This window comes from Solanum dulcamara, chromosome 7 (genome assembly GCF_947179165.1).
Source record: "Solanum dulcamara chromosome 7, daSolDulc1.2, whole genome shotgun sequence".
Classification (NCBI taxonomy): Eukaryota; Viridiplantae; Streptophyta; class Magnoliopsida; order Solanales; family Solanaceae; genus Solanum; species Solanum dulcamara.
In genome coordinates, this window is record NC_077243.1 from 63,812,190 (window position 1) to 63,824,751 (window position 12,562).

At 50.0% G+C, this 12,562-nt stretch overlaps 22 non-coding genes and 12 pseudogenes across 22 annotated transcripts; 21 read left to right on the plus strand and 13 right to left on the minus strand.

Annotated features, from left to right (window-relative positions):
- The first annotated feature begins 767 nt into the window (after nucleotides 1-767).
- LOC129897945 (5S ribosomal RNA) lies at nucleotides 768-875 on the plus strand (annotated as a pseudogene).
- Nucleotides 876-1,440: 565 nt separating this feature from the next.
- LOC129897936 (5S ribosomal RNA) lies at nucleotides 1,441-1,553 on the plus strand (annotated as a pseudogene).
- Nucleotides 1,554-1,774: 221 nt separating this feature from the next.
- On the plus strand, nucleotides 1,775-1,893 carry LOC129897897 (5S ribosomal RNA; annotated as a pseudogene).
- Nucleotides 1,894-2,113: 220 nt separating this feature from the next.
- Nucleotides 2,114-2,226, plus strand: LOC129897925 (5S ribosomal RNA; annotated as a pseudogene).
- A 242-nt stretch (nucleotides 2,227-2,468) lies between these two features.
- LOC129897877 (5S ribosomal RNA) lies at nucleotides 2,469-2,587 on the plus strand (annotated as a pseudogene).
- Nucleotides 2,588-2,808: 221 nt separating this feature from the next.
- LOC129897814 (5S ribosomal RNA) lies at nucleotides 2,809-2,927 on the plus strand. The gene has a single exon (XR_008768880.1). It is a non-coding gene; the product is annotated as a 5S ribosomal RNA (ribosomal RNA).
- A 222-nt stretch (nucleotides 2,928-3,149) lies between these two features.
- Nucleotides 3,150-3,268, plus strand: LOC129897905 (5S ribosomal RNA; annotated as a pseudogene).
- Nucleotides 3,269-3,488: 220 nt separating this feature from the next.
- LOC129897920 (5S ribosomal RNA) lies at nucleotides 3,489-3,607 on the plus strand (annotated as a pseudogene).
- A 222-nt stretch (nucleotides 3,608-3,829) lies between these two features.
- LOC129897880 (5S ribosomal RNA) lies at nucleotides 3,830-3,948 on the plus strand (annotated as a pseudogene).
- Nucleotides 3,949-4,169: 221 nt separating this feature from the next.
- LOC129897869 (5S ribosomal RNA) lies at nucleotides 4,170-4,288 on the plus strand (annotated as a pseudogene).
- A 221-nt stretch (nucleotides 4,289-4,509) lies between these two features.
- LOC129897819 (5S ribosomal RNA) lies at nucleotides 4,510-4,628 on the plus strand. Its single transcript, XR_008768885.1, has one exon. It is a non-coding gene; the product is annotated as a 5S ribosomal RNA (ribosomal RNA).
- A 221-nt stretch (nucleotides 4,629-4,849) lies between these two features.
- Nucleotides 4,850-4,968, plus strand: LOC129897901 (5S ribosomal RNA; annotated as a pseudogene).
- A 222-nt stretch (nucleotides 4,969-5,190) lies between these two features.
- Nucleotides 5,191-5,309, plus strand: LOC129897818 (5S ribosomal RNA). The gene has a single exon (XR_008768884.1). It is a non-coding gene; the product is annotated as a 5S ribosomal RNA (ribosomal RNA).
- A 220-nt stretch (nucleotides 5,310-5,529) lies between these two features.
- Nucleotides 5,530-5,642, plus strand: LOC129897965 (5S ribosomal RNA; annotated as a pseudogene).
- Nucleotides 5,643-5,864: 222 nt separating this feature from the next.
- LOC129897840 (5S ribosomal RNA) lies at nucleotides 5,865-5,983 on the plus strand. Its single transcript, XR_008768905.1, has one exon. It is a non-coding gene; the product is annotated as a 5S ribosomal RNA (ribosomal RNA).
- A 221-nt stretch (nucleotides 5,984-6,204) lies between these two features.
- Nucleotides 6,205-6,323, plus strand: LOC129897827 (5S ribosomal RNA). Its single transcript, XR_008768893.1, has one exon. It is a non-coding gene; the product is annotated as a 5S ribosomal RNA (ribosomal RNA).
- Nucleotides 6,324-6,545: 222 nt separating this feature from the next.
- On the plus strand, nucleotides 6,546-6,664 carry LOC129897699 (5S ribosomal RNA). Its single transcript, XR_008768774.1, has one exon. It is a non-coding gene; the product is annotated as a 5S ribosomal RNA (ribosomal RNA).
- A 223-nt stretch (nucleotides 6,665-6,887) lies between these two features.
- On the plus strand, nucleotides 6,888-7,006 carry LOC129897777 (5S ribosomal RNA). Its single transcript, XR_008768845.1, has one exon. It is a non-coding gene; the product is annotated as a 5S ribosomal RNA (ribosomal RNA).
- A 196-nt stretch (nucleotides 7,007-7,202) lies between these two features.
- Nucleotides 7,203-7,321, plus strand: LOC129897846 (5S ribosomal RNA). The gene has a single exon (XR_008768911.1). It is a non-coding gene; the product is annotated as a 5S ribosomal RNA (ribosomal RNA).
- A 222-nt stretch (nucleotides 7,322-7,543) lies between these two features.
- Nucleotides 7,544-7,662, plus strand: LOC129897772 (5S ribosomal RNA). Its single transcript, XR_008768840.1, has one exon. It is a non-coding gene; the product is annotated as a 5S ribosomal RNA (ribosomal RNA).
- A 222-nt stretch (nucleotides 7,663-7,884) lies between these two features.
- Nucleotides 7,885-8,003, plus strand: LOC129897798 (5S ribosomal RNA). Its single transcript, XR_008768865.1, has one exon. It is a non-coding gene; the product is annotated as a 5S ribosomal RNA (ribosomal RNA).
- A 226-nt stretch (nucleotides 8,004-8,229) lies between these two features.
- LOC129897643 (5S ribosomal RNA) lies at nucleotides 8,230-8,348 on the minus strand. The gene has a single exon (XR_008768721.1). It is a non-coding gene; the product is annotated as a 5S ribosomal RNA (ribosomal RNA).
- A 222-nt stretch (nucleotides 8,349-8,570) lies between these two features.
- On the minus strand, nucleotides 8,571-8,689 carry LOC129897801 (5S ribosomal RNA). Its single transcript, XR_008768868.1, has one exon. It is a non-coding gene; the product is annotated as a 5S ribosomal RNA (ribosomal RNA).
- A 222-nt stretch (nucleotides 8,690-8,911) lies between these two features.
- LOC129897822 (5S ribosomal RNA) lies at nucleotides 8,912-9,030 on the minus strand. Its single transcript, XR_008768888.1, has one exon. It is a non-coding gene; the product is annotated as a 5S ribosomal RNA (ribosomal RNA).
- A 223-nt stretch (nucleotides 9,031-9,253) lies between these two features.
- LOC129897726 (5S ribosomal RNA) lies at nucleotides 9,254-9,372 on the minus strand. Its single transcript, XR_008768798.1, has one exon. It is a non-coding gene; the product is annotated as a 5S ribosomal RNA (ribosomal RNA).
- Nucleotides 9,373-9,595: 223 nt separating this feature from the next.
- LOC129897858 (5S ribosomal RNA) lies at nucleotides 9,596-9,712 on the minus strand. The gene has a single exon (XR_008768922.1). It is a non-coding gene; the product is annotated as a 5S ribosomal RNA (ribosomal RNA).
- Nucleotides 9,713-9,934: 222 nt separating this feature from the next.
- On the minus strand, nucleotides 9,935-10,053 carry LOC129897831 (5S ribosomal RNA). Its single transcript, XR_008768897.1, has one exon. It is a non-coding gene; the product is annotated as a 5S ribosomal RNA (ribosomal RNA).
- Nucleotides 10,054-10,275: 222 nt separating this feature from the next.
- Nucleotides 10,276-10,394, minus strand: LOC129897823 (5S ribosomal RNA). The gene has a single exon (XR_008768889.1). It is a non-coding gene; the product is annotated as a 5S ribosomal RNA (ribosomal RNA).
- A 222-nt stretch (nucleotides 10,395-10,616) lies between these two features.
- Nucleotides 10,617-10,735, minus strand: LOC129897455 (5S ribosomal RNA). Its single transcript, XR_008768545.1, has one exon. It is a non-coding gene; the product is annotated as a 5S ribosomal RNA (ribosomal RNA).
- Nucleotides 10,736-10,957: 222 nt separating this feature from the next.
- LOC129897653 (5S ribosomal RNA) lies at nucleotides 10,958-11,076 on the minus strand. The gene has a single exon (XR_008768731.1). It is a non-coding gene; the product is annotated as a 5S ribosomal RNA (ribosomal RNA).
- Nucleotides 11,077-11,298: 222 nt separating this feature from the next.
- LOC129897505 (5S ribosomal RNA) lies at nucleotides 11,299-11,417 on the minus strand. Its single transcript, XR_008768592.1, has one exon. It is a non-coding gene; the product is annotated as a 5S ribosomal RNA (ribosomal RNA).
- A 222-nt stretch (nucleotides 11,418-11,639) lies between these two features.
- On the minus strand, nucleotides 11,640-11,758 carry LOC129897780 (5S ribosomal RNA). The gene has a single exon (XR_008768848.1). It is a non-coding gene; the product is annotated as a 5S ribosomal RNA (ribosomal RNA).
- A 222-nt stretch (nucleotides 11,759-11,980) lies between these two features.
- On the minus strand, nucleotides 11,981-12,099 carry LOC129897544 (5S ribosomal RNA). Its single transcript, XR_008768629.1, has one exon. It is a non-coding gene; the product is annotated as a 5S ribosomal RNA (ribosomal RNA).
- A 221-nt stretch (nucleotides 12,100-12,320) lies between these two features.
- On the minus strand, nucleotides 12,321-12,439 carry LOC129897917 (5S ribosomal RNA; annotated as a pseudogene).
- Between the last annotated feature and the right edge of the window lie 123 nt (nucleotides 12,440-12,562).

Below are 12,562 nucleotides of genomic sequence, written 5' to 3' on the forward strand. Positions count from 1 at the left end.
CGGTATCAACATCTACCTCTCGAATCACCTCAGGAGCCTCAGATGAAAATAAGAAAAATTGGGTCACTATCTGATCTCAGAATATACACAAGTGTAGTTAGCAAGGAGTGAGTACCAAAAATGCAGTACCCAACAAGTAAACAACTAAGACAAATAAAAGCAAGTAAAATACACGTACTTTTATCATACCATTCAACCCCCAGACTACAACCCACATAAAAATTAATCCAGTCTAACAGTTCTAGAAGCACAATATTCATATACCTCAATAATAGTACAATTTAATTAGCAAGTGAACCAGCACAATCAGTAATACAGATTAGGGGAATATTAGGGGTAAAAAAACCCACATTTGCAAAAGATTTATGATGCAATGGAATGCAATGCAATGTCACATATCTTGATGCATGTCTATCCTAAATGATACACATTCGCTGATCACTTCAAACTGGAACCCATGGGAGCCTCACATGGACCATGTATCTACCGGAAGAGACCTCCTCTATAACATCCATCGGAAAAGATCTCGGCTGCTGGAAAAGATTTCGCCTATAATATCCGCGAGAAAAGACCTCGGTCGCTAGAAAAGACCTCGACAAATTACTTCGACCAGTAGAAACCTCTATTCCAATATCCAGTATCTCACTTATATCACTTTCTCAACCATCACAAATAAGTGTATGTACAAGTAATGCAGAAAATAAAATGGATATTCACATATACTACCACATAGTCCATAATCACCCAATTACTCAATATCATATCAACAACATATGAGCACTAACGCACCGGATCCCATCAGAACTTTGAAGTTAACTGTGCTTTGGCGAGAGTAGTACTAGGATGGGTGACCTCCTAGAAAGTTCTCGTGTTGCCTCCCTCTTTTTTATCGGAATTTGGCACGGTTTCTTCTACCTGATAATAAATATTTTTTGCAGACACGACACTTGGGGCCTAGACGTCGTTAGGATGGGTGATGGAGGTGCTTAGGACGGGCGTGACAGGTGGAAGGGTGCATTGGTTCATGGAGGACAGGGTGCATGCCTGGGCTTTTGGTAGGGGAAGAAGGTGTTTAATAGAATTTAGAGCGCTAAGAATGATGGATGCGATCATACCAGCACTAACGCATCCGATCACAACAGACTTCGAAGTTAAGCGTGCTTAGGCAAGAGAAGTACTAGAATGGGTGAAACCCTAAAACGTTCTCGTGTTGCATCCCTTTTTTTATCGGAATTCGACACGGTTTTGTATAATCGATAATAAATATTTTTTAGCGGACACGACATTTGGGGCCTAGCCGTCGTTAGGAAGGGTGATGGAGACACTTTGGATGGGCATGACAGGGGGCAGGTTATGTCGGTGCGTAAAGGGTTAGGCGCATGTCGGGGCGTTCGGTAGGGGGAGGAGGTGCATAATAGAATTTAGATCGCTAGGAATGATGGATGCGATCATACCAGCACTAATGCACCGGATCCCATCAAAACTCTGAAGTTGCTTGGGCGAGATTAGTACTTGGATTGGTGACCCATTGGGAAGTCCTCGTGTTGCATCCCTCTTTTTTGTTGGAATTCAGCATGGTTTTGTCTACTCGATAATAAATATTTTTTACAGACACGACATTCGGGGCCTAAACGTTATTAGGATGGGTTATGTAGGTGCTTAGGACGGGCGTGACAAGTGGCTGGGTGCGTCGGTGCGTGGAGGACAGGGCGCTTGCCTGGGCGTTTGGGAGGGGAAGGAGGTTTTGAATAAAATTTAGAGCGCTAGAAATGATGAATGCGATCATACCAGCACTAACGCACCGGATCACCTCAAAACTTCGAAGTTAAGCATGCTTAGGCAAGAGTATTACTAGGATGGGTGACCCCCCGAGAAGTTCTCGTGTTGCATCCCTTTTTTTATCGGATTTTGGAACAGTTTCGAGTAGTCGATAATAAATATTTTTTAGCGGACATGACATTCGGGGCCTACACGTTATTAGGAAGGGTGATGGAGGCGCTTTGGACAGGTGTGACAGGGGCGGGTGACGTCGGCGTGTAAAGGGCAGGGCACATGTCGGGGAGTTTGGGAGTGGGAGGAGGTGTTTAATAGAATTTAGATCGCTAGGAATGATGGATGCGATCATACCAGCACTAACGCACCGGATCCCATCAAAATTCCAAAGTTAAGCGTACTTGGGAGAGAGTAGTATGGGTGACCCCCTGAGAAGTCCTTGTGTTGCATCCCTCCATTTTGTCGGAATTCAGCACAGTTTCATCTACTCGATAATAAATATTGTTTTATGGACACGACATTCGGAACCAAGACAGGACGTTCGAAACTTAGACGTCGTTAGGACGGGTGATAGAGGCACTTAGGATGCGCTTGACCGGCGGCAGGATGTGTCGGTACATGGAGGGCAGGGTGCATGCCGAGGCATTTGAGAGGAGAAGCAGGTGTATAATAGAATTTAGAGCGCTAGGAATGATGGATGCGATCATACCAGCACTAACGCACCGGATCCCATCAAAACGCCGAAGTTAAGCGTGCTTGGGCGAGATTAGTACTAGGATTGGTGACCCTTTGGAAAGTCCTCGTGTTTCATCACTCTTTTTTGTCGGAATTCGGAACGGTTTCGTCTATTCGATATTAAATATTTTTTGCAGACACGACAATCGGGGCCTAAACGTCGTTAGGATGGGTGATAAAGGTGCTTAGGACGGGCGTGACAGGCGGTATGGTGCGTCGATACGTGGAGGACTGGGCGCATGCCTAGCCGTTTGGGAGGTGAAGGAGGTGTTTATTAAAATTTAGAGCGCTAGGAATGATGGATGGGATCATACCAGCACTAACGCACCGGATCACATCAGAAGTTCGAAGTTAAGCGTGCTTGGGCGAGATTAGTACTAAGATGGGTGACCTCTTGGGAAGTCCTCATGTTGCATCCCTCTTTTTTATCGGAATTCGGCACGGTTCCGTCTACTCAATAATATATATTTTTTTCCAGACACGATATTCGGGGCCTAGACGTCGTTAGGATGGGTGATAGAGGTGCCTAGGACGGGCGTGACAGGCGGCAGGGTGCGTCGGTGCGTGGAGGACAGGGTGCATGCCAGGGCATTTGGAAGGGGAAGCAGGTGTTTAATAGAATTTAGAGCATTAGGAATGATGGATGCGATCATACCAGCACTAACGCACCGGATCCCATCAAAACTCTAAAGTTAAACGTGCTTGCGCGAGATTAGTACTAGGAATGGTGACCCTTTGGAAAGTCCTCGTATTGCATCACTCCTTTTTGTCAGAATTTGGCACGGTTTCGTCTACTCGATATTAAATATTTTTTGCAGATACGACAATCGAGGCCTAAACGTCGTTAGGATGGGTGATGGAGGTGCTTAGGACGGGTGTGACAGGAGGCAGGGTAAATCGGTGCGTGGAGGACTGGCACATGCCTGGGCGTTTGGGAGGGAAAGGAGATGTTTAATAAAATTTAGAGCGCTAGGAATGATAGTTGCGATCATACCAGCACTAACGCACCACATCACATCAGAAGTTCAAAGTTAAGCGTGCTTGGGCGAGATTAGTACTAGGATGGGTGATCCCTTCGGAAGTCCTCATGTTGCATCCCTCCTTTTTGTCGGAATTCGGCATGGTTTTGTCTACTCGATAAAAAATATTTTTTTGCAGACACGACATTCGGGGCCTAGGCATCATTAGGATGGGTGATAGAGGTGCGTAGGACGGGCGTGACAGGCAGCAGGGTGCATCGGTGCGTGGAGGACAGGGTGCATGCCGGGGCATTTAAGAGGGGAAGCAAGTGTATAATAGAATTTAGAGCGCTAGGAATGATGGATGCGATCATACCAGCACTAACGCACCGGATCCCATCAAAAATCCGAAGTTAAGCGTGCTTGGGCGAGATTAGTACTAGGATTGGTGACCCATTGGAAAGTCCTCGTGTTTCATCACTCTTTTTTGTCGGAATTCGGCATGGTTTCATCTACTCGATATTAAATATTTTTTGCAAACACGACAATTGAGGCCTAAACGTCGTGAGGATATGTGATGGATGAGCTTAGGACGGGCGTGATAGGCGGTAGGGTGCGTCGGTACGTGGAGGATTGGGCGCATGCCTAGCTGTTTGGGAGGTGAAGGAGGTGTTTAATAAAATTTAGAGCGCTAGGAATGATGGATGCAATCATACCAGCACTAACGCACCGGATCACATCAGAAGTTCGATGTTAAGCGTGCTTGGGAGTGATTAGTACTAGGATGGGTGACCCCTTGGAAAGTCCTCGTGTTGCAACCCTTCTTTTTATTGGAATTCGGCACGGTTTCGTCTACTCGATAATAAATATTTTTTGCAAACACGACATTCGGGGCCTAAACGTCGTTAGGATGGGTGATAGAGGTGCCTAGGACGGGCGTGACAGGCGGCAGGGTGCATCGGTGCGTGGAGGACAGGGTGCATGCCAGGGCATTAAGAAGGGGAAGCAGGTGTTTAATAGAATTTAGAGCGCTAGGAATGATAGATGCGATCATACCAGCACTAACGCACCGGATCCCATCAAAACTCCGAAGTTAAACGTGCTTGGGCGAGATTAGTACTAGGATTGGTGACCCTTTGGAAAGTCCTCGTGTTGCATCACTCCTTTATGTCAGAATTCGGCACGATTTCGTCTATTCGATATTAAATATTTTTTGCAGACACGACAATCAGGGACTAGACATCGTTAGGATGGGTGATGGAGGTGCTTAGGACGGGCGTGACAGGCGGCAGGGTACGTCAGTGCGTGGAGGACTGGGCACACGCCTGGGCGTTTGGGAGGGGAAGGAGGTGTTTAATAAAATTTAGAGCTCTAGGAATGATAGTTGCGATCATACCAGCACTAACGCACCGGATCACATCAGAAGTTCGAAGTTAAGCGTGCTTGGGAGAGATTAGTACTAGGATGGGTGAACCCTTCGGAAGTCTTTATGTTGCATCCCTCCTTTTTGTCGGAATTCGGCACGGTATCGTCTACTCGATAATAAATATTTTTTTGTAGACACGACATTTGGGGCCTAGACATCGTTAGGATGGGTTATAGAGGAGCCTAGGACGGGCGTGACAGGCGGCAGGGTGCATCGGTGCGTGGAGGACAGGGTGCATGCCGGGGCATTTTAGAGGGGAAAGAGGTGTTTAATACAATTTATAGCGCTAAGAATGATGGATGCGATCATACCAGCACTAACGCACCGAATCCCATCAAAACTTCGAAGTTAAATGTGCTTGGGCGAGAATAGTACTAGGATGGGTGAACCAATGGGAAGTTCTCGTTTTGCATCCCTTTTTTCATCGGAATTCGGCACTGTTTCATTTAGTCGATAATAAATATTTTTAGCAGAAACGACATTTGGGGCCTATACATCGTTAGGACGGGTGATGAAAGCGCTTTGGACGGGCGTGACAAGGGGTAGGTTTCGTCGATGCATAAAGGGCAAGGCGCATGCCGGGGCGTTTTGGAGGGGAAGGAGGTGTTTAATAGAATTTATAGCGCTAGGAATGATGGATGCAATCATACCAGCAATAACGCACCAGATCCCATCAAAACTCCAAAGTTAAGCGTCCTTGGGTGATAGTAGTATGGGTGACCCCATGGGAAGTCCTCGTGTTGCATCCCTCCTTTCGCTCTGAATTCGCCACAGTTTCGTCTACTAGATAATAAATATTTTTTTGTGGACACAATATTCGAAACCTAGACGTCGTTAGGATGGGTGATGGAGACGCTAAGGACGGGCGTGACAAGCGCCAGGGTGCGTCGTTGCGTGGAGGGAAGGGCGCATGTCGGGGCGATTGGTAAGGGAAGGAAGTGTTTAATACAATTTAGAGCGCTAGGAATGATGGATGCGATCATACCAGCACTAACGCACTGGATCCCATCAGAACTCCGAAGATAAGCTTACTTGGGCAAGATTAGTACTAGGATAGGTGACCCTATGGGAAGTCCACGTGTTGTATCCCTCCTTTTTGTCGGAATTCGGCACGATTTTGCCTACTCGATAACAAGTATTTTTTTAGGACACGACATTTGGGGCCGAGACGCCGTTAGGACGGGCGTTGAAGGCACTTAGGACGGGCGTGACAGGCGGTAGGGTGCGTCGGTGCATGGAGAGCAGGGCGCATGCCGGGGCGTTTGGGATGGGAAGGGGGTGTTTAATAGAATTTAGAGCGTTAGGAATGATAGATGCGATCATACCAACACTAACGCACCGGATCCCATTAGAACTCTGAAGTTAAGCGTGCTTGGGCGAGAATAGTACTTGGATAGGTGACCCCCTCGGAAGTCTTCGTGTTGCATCCCTCCATTTTGTCGGAATTCGGCACAGTTTTGTCTACTCGATAATAAGTATTTTTTTGCGTACACGACATTCGGGGCATAGACGCCGTTAGGACGGGCGATGGAAGCGCTTAGGACGGGTGTGAAAGGCAGGCGGGTGCGTCGGTACGTGGAAGGCAGGACGCATGCCGGGGCGTTTGGAATGGGAAGGGTGTGTTTAATAGAATTTAGAGCGCTAGGAATGATGGATGCGATCATACCAGCACTAACTCACCGGATCCCATCAGAACTTCGAAGTTAAGCGTGCTTGGGTGAGAGTAGTACTAGGATGGGTGACCCCTTGGGAAGTCCTCGTGTTGCATCCCTCCTTTTTGTCGAAATTCGGTACGGTTTCATCTACTCGATAATAAGTATTTTTTATGCGGACACGACATTAGGGGCCTAGACGCCATTAGGACGAGCGATGGAGTCGCTTAGGACGGGCGTGACAGGCGGCAGGGTTCGTCGGTGCGTGGAGGGCAGGGCGCATGCCGGGGCGTTTGGGAGTGAAAGGGGGTGTTTAATAGAATTTAGAGCGCTAGGAATGATGGATGCGATCATATCAGCACTAACGCACCGGATCTCATCAGAACTCCGAAGATAAGCGTGCTTGGACGAGAGTAGTACTAGGATGGGTGACCCCCTGGAAAGTCCTCGTGTTACATCCCTCCTTTTTGTCGGAAGTCGGCACGATTTTGGCTACTCGATAATAAGTATTTTTTGAGGACACGACATTCGGGGCCTAGACGCCGTTAGGACGAGCATTGGAGGCAGGGTGCGTCGGTGCGTGGAGAACAGGGCGCATGCCGGGGCTTTTGGGATGGGAAGGGGGTGTTCAATAGAATTTAGAGCGCTAGGAATGATGGATGCGATCATACAAGCACTAACGCACCAGATCCCATTAGAACTCCAAAATTAAGCATGCTTGGGCATGAGTAGTACTAGGATGGGTGACCCCCTGGGAAGTCTTCGTGTTGCATCCCTCCTTTCTGTCGGAATTCGGTACGGTTTCGTCTACTCGATAATAAGTATTTTTTTGCGGATACGATATTCGGGGCCTAGACGCCGTTAGGACTGGCGATGGAGGCGCTTAGGACGGACGTGACAGGCGGCAGGGTGCGTCGGTGCGTGAAGGGCAGGGCGCATGCCGGGGCGTTTGGGAGGGGAAGGGGGTGTTTAATAGAATTTAGAGCGCTAGGAATGATGGATGCGATCATACCAGCACTAACTCTCCGGATCCTATCAAAACTCCGAAGTTAAGCGTGCTTGGGCGAGAGTAGTATTAGGATGGGTGACCCCTTGGGAAGTTCTCGTGTTGCATCCCTCCTTTTTGTCGGAATGTGGCATGGTTTTGTCTACTTGATAATAAGTATTTTTTTGCGGACAAGACATTAGGGGCCTAGACGCCATTAGGACGGGCGATGGAGTCACTTAGGACGGGCGTGACAGGCGGCAGGGTTCGTCGGTGCATGGAGGGCAGGGCGCATGCCGGGGCGTTTGGGAGGGAAAGAAGGTGTTTAATAAAATTTAGAGCGCTAAGAATGAATGATGCGATAATACCAGCATTAATGCACCGGATCTCATCAGAACTCCAAAATTAAGCGTGCTTGGACGAGAGTAGTACTAGGATGGGTTACCCCCTGGGAAGTCCTCGTGTTGCATCCCTCCTTTTTGTCGGAATTCGGCACGATTTCGTCTACTCGATAACAAGTATTTTTTTGCCGACACGACATTCGGGGCCTAGACGCCGTTAGGAAGTGCGGTGGAGGCGCTAAGGACGGGCGTGACAGGCGGCAGGGTGCATTAGTGCGTCTAGGCCCCGAATGTCGTGTCCGCAAAAAAATACTTGTTGTCGAGTAGACGAAACTTTGCCGAATTCCGACAAAAAGAAGGGATGCAACACGAGGACTTCCCAAGGGGTCACCCGTCCTAGTACTACTCTCGCCCAAGCACGCTTAACTTTGGAGTTCTGATGGGATCCGGTGCGTTAGTGCTGGTATGATCGCATCCATCAATCCTAGCGCTCTAAATTTTATTAAACACCCCCTTCCCCTCCCAAACGCCCCGGCATCCGCCCTTCCCTCCACGCACCGACGCACCCTGCCGCCTGTCACGAATGTCCTAAGCGCCTCCATCGCCCGTCCTAACGGCGTCTAGGCCCCGAATGTCGTGTGCGCAAAAAAATACTTATTATCGAGTAGACGAAACCGTATCGAATTACGACAAAAAGGAAGGATGCAACACGGAGACTTCCCAGGGGGTCACCCATTCTAGTACTACTCTCGCCCAAGCACGCTTAACACCGAAGTTTTGATGGGATCCGGTGCATTAGTGCTGGTATGATCGCATCCATCATTCGTAGCGCTCTAAATTCTATTATACACCTGCTTCCCTTCTCAAATTCCTCGGCATGCACCCTGCCCTCCATGTACCGATGCACCCTGCCGCCTGTCACGATCGTCCTAAGCGCCTTCATCGCCCGTCCTAACGGCGTCTAGGACCCGAATGTCGTGTTCGTGAAAAAATACTAGTTATCGATTAGATGAAACCGTGCCGAATTCCGACAAAAAGAAGGGATGCAACATGAGGACTTCTAAGGGGGTCACCCATCTTAGTACTACTCTCGCCCAAACACGCTTAACTTCGGAGTTTTGATGGGACCCGGTGAGTTAGTGCTGGTATGATCGCATCCATCATTCCTAGCACTCTAAATTTCTATTAAACACCCCCTTCCCCTCCCAAATGCCCCAGCATGCGCCCTGCCCTCCACGCACCGACGCTCCCTGCCGCCTGTCACACCCGTCCTAAGCGCCTCCATCGCCCGTCCTAACTGCGTCTAGGCCCCGAATGTCGTGTCCGCAAAAAAATACTTGTTATCGAGTAGACGAAACCGTGCCGAATTCCGACAAAAAGAAGGGATGCAACACGAGGACTTCCCAGGGGGTCACCCATCCTAGTACTACTCTCGCCCAAGCACGCTTAACTTCGGAGTTTTGATGGGATCCGGTTAGTTAGTGCTGGTATGATCGCATCCATCATTCTTAGCGCTCTAAATTCTATTAAACACCCCATTCCCCTCCCAAACGCCCTGACATGCGCTCTGCCCTCCACGCACCGACGCACCCTGCTGCCTGTCACGCCCGTCTTAAGCGCCTCCATCGCCCGTCCTAACGGCGTCTATGCCCCGAATGTCCTATCCGAAAAAAAAATACTTATTATCAAGTAGACGAAACCGTGCCGAATTCCGACAAAAAGGAAAAATGCAACACGGGGACTTCCAGGGGTCACCCATCGTAGTACTACTCTCGCCCAAACACACTTAACCTCAGAATTCTGATGGGATCCGGTGCGTTAGTGCTGGTATGATCGCATCCATCATTCCTAGCGCTCTAAATTCTATTAAACACCCCCTTTCCCTCTCAAACGCCCCGGCATGCGTCTTGCCCTCCACGCACCGACGCACCCTGCTGCCTATCATGCTCGTACTATACGCCTCCATCGCCCGTCCTAACGGCGTCTAGGCCCCGAATGTCGTGTGCGCAAAAAAATACTTATTATCGAGTAGACGAAACCGTATCGAATTACGACAAAAAGGAAGGATGCAACACGGAGACTTCCCAGGGGGTCACCCATTCTAGTACTACTCTTGCCCAAGCACGCTTAACACCGAAGTTTTGATGGGATCCGGTGCATTAGTGCTGGTATGATCGCATCCATCATTCGTAGCGCTCTAAATTCTATTATACACCTGCTTCCCTTCTCAAAATCCTCGGCATGCACCCTGCCCTCCATGTACCGATGCACCCTGCCGCCTGTCACGATCGTCCTAAGCGCCTTCATCGCCCGTCCTAACGGCGTCTAGGACCCGAATGTCGTGTCCGTGAAAAAATACTAGTTATCGATTAGACGAAACCGTGCCGAATTCCGACAAAAAGAAGGGATGCAACATGAGGACTTCTAAGGGGGTCACCCATCTTAGTACTACTCTCGCCCAAACACGCTTAACTTCGGAGTTTTGATGGGACCCGGTGAGTTAGTGCTGGTATGATCGCATCCATCATTCCTAACGCTCTAAATTCTATTAAACACCCCCTTCCCCTCCCAAACGCCCCGGCATGCGCCCTCCCCTCCACGCACCGACGCTCCCTGCCGCCTGTCACGACCGTCCTAAGCGCCTCCATCGCCCGTCCTAACGGCGTTTATGCCCCGAATGTCGTGTCCGCAAAAAAATACTTGTTGTCGAGTAGACGAAACCGTACCGAATTCCGACAAAAAGGAGGAATGCAACACGAGGACTTCCCAGGGGGTCACCCATCCTAGTACTACTCTCGCCCAAGCACGCTTAACTTCGGAGTTCTGATGGGATCCAGTGCGTTAGTGCTGGTATGATCGCATCCATCATTCCTAGCGCTCTAAATTCTATTAAACACCCCCTTCCCCTCCCAAACGCCCCGGCATGCGCCCTGCCCTCCACGCACCGACGCACCTTGCCGCCTGTCACGCCCGTCCTAAGCGCCTCCATCGCACGTCCTAACGGCGTCTAGGCCCCGAATGTCGTGTCCGCAAAAAAATACTTGTTGTCGAGTAGACGAAACCGTGCCGAATTCCGACAAAAAGGAGGGATGCAACACGAGGACTTCCCAAGGGGTCACCCATCCTAGTACTACTCTCGCCCAAGCACGCTTATTTTCGGAGTTCTGATGGGATCCGGTGCGTTAGTGCTGGTATGATCGCATCCATCATTCCTAGCGCTCTAAATTCTATTAAACACCCCCTTCCCCTCCCAAACGCCCCGGCATGCGCCCTGCCCTCCACGCACCGACGCACCCTGCCGCCTGTCACGCCCGTCCTAAGCGCCTCCATCGCACGTCCTAACGGCATCTAGGCCCCGAATGTCGTGTCCGCAAAAAAATACTTGTTGTCGAGTAGACGAAACCGTGCCGAATTCCGACAAAAAGGAGGGATGCAACACGAGGACTTCCCAGGAGGTCACCCATCCTAGCACTACTCTCGCCCAAGCACGCTTAACTTCGGAGTTCTGATGGGATCCGGTGCGTTAGTGCTGGTATGATCGCATCCATCATGCCTAGCGCTCTAAATTCTATTAAACACCCCCTTCCCCTCCCAAACGCCCCGGCATGCGCCCTGCCCTCCACGCACCGACGCACCCTGCCGCCTGTCACGCCCGTCCTAAGCGCCTCCATCGCACGTCCTAACGGCGTCTAGGCCCCGAATGTCGTGTCCGCAAAAAAATACTTGTTGTCGAGTAGACGAAACCGTGCCGAATTCCGACAAAAAGGAGGGATGCAACACGAGGACTTCCCAGGGGGTCACCCATCCTAGTACTACTCTCGCCCAAGCACGCTTAACTTCGGAGTTCTGATGGGATCCGGTGCGTTAGTGCTGGTATGATCGCATCCATCATTCCTAGCGCTCTAAATTCTATTAAACACCCCCTTCCCCTCCCAAACGCCCCGGCATGCGCTCTACCCTCCACGCACCGACGCACCCTACCGCCTGTCACGCCCGTCCTAAGCGCCTCCATCGCACGTCCTAACGGCGTCTAGGCCCCGAATGTCGTGTCCGCAAAAAAATACTTGTTGTCGAGTAGACGAAACCGTGCCGAATTCCGACAAAAAGGAGGGATGCAACACGAGGACTTCCCAGGGGGTCACCCATCCTAGTACTATTCTTGCCCAAGCACGCTTAACTTCGGAGTTCTGATGGGATCCGGTGCGTTAGTGCTGGTATGATCGCATCCATCATTCCTAGCGCTCTAAATTCTATTAAACACCCCCTTCCCCTCCCAAACGCCCCGGCATGCGCCCTGCCCTCCATGCACCGACGCACCCTGCCGCCTGTCACGCCCGTCCTAAGCACCTCCATCACCCATCCTAACGACGTTTAGGCCTCGATTGTCGTATCTGCAAAAAATATTTAATATCGAGTAGACGAAACCGTGCCAAATTCTGACAAAAAGGAGTGATGCAATACGAGGACTTTCCAAAGGGTCAACATTCCTAGTACTAATCTCGCGCAAGCACGTTTAACTTTAGAGTTTTGATGGGATCTGGTGCGTTAGTGCTGGTATGATCGCATCCATCATTCCTAACGCTCTAAATTCTATTAAACACCTGTTTCCCCTTCCAAATGCCCTGGCATGCACCCTGTCCTCCATGCACCGACGCACCCTGCCGCCTGTCACGCCCGTCCTAGGCACCTCT